Consider the following 476-nt stretch of genomic DNA (forward strand, 5'->3'; position numbering starts at 1 on the left):
CCCTCTCTCTCTGCCCCCCTTTCCTGTCTATCTTCAGCTGTCACTATAATAAAGGCAATAAAAGCCCCAAAAATATACTTAAAAAAATAAATAGCTAGTCTGTCTGTTACATCTGTTGCATGTCTGTCCTGGGAGAGGGATCTCTATTCCAGTGCTCTTCCTATGTGTAGATGGGAGGAAAACAATAATTTAAAACAAAGTCTGATCTGATATACACATTGTACTGTATAATATAGTAAAAATAAAAAAGACTTACATGTTTTTTATTGTGATAAGGGTAGGTGTCACACACCAGCATACACCTTTTCAGTGATTCAGTGAAAAAGGTGTATGCTTGGGAGTGTTGGCCTAAAGTACTAAAAGCACTGCTGCTGTGTCATTTGAGGTAAGAGGCATAGCCTTGTGGCACTGTGTGTGTTTGTTTTTGTTTGCTTTATAGAGATGGATAATGCATGAATGGATGCTTAAATTTAAGG

The sequence above is a fragment of the Morone saxatilis genome, unplaced genomic scaffold, assembly GCF_004916995.1.
Source record: "Morone saxatilis isolate NCDOM2014 unplaced genomic scaffold, NCSU_SB_2.0 Contig9, whole genome shotgun sequence".
Taxonomy (NCBI): Eukaryota; Metazoa; Chordata; class Actinopteri; family Moronidae; genus Morone; species Morone saxatilis.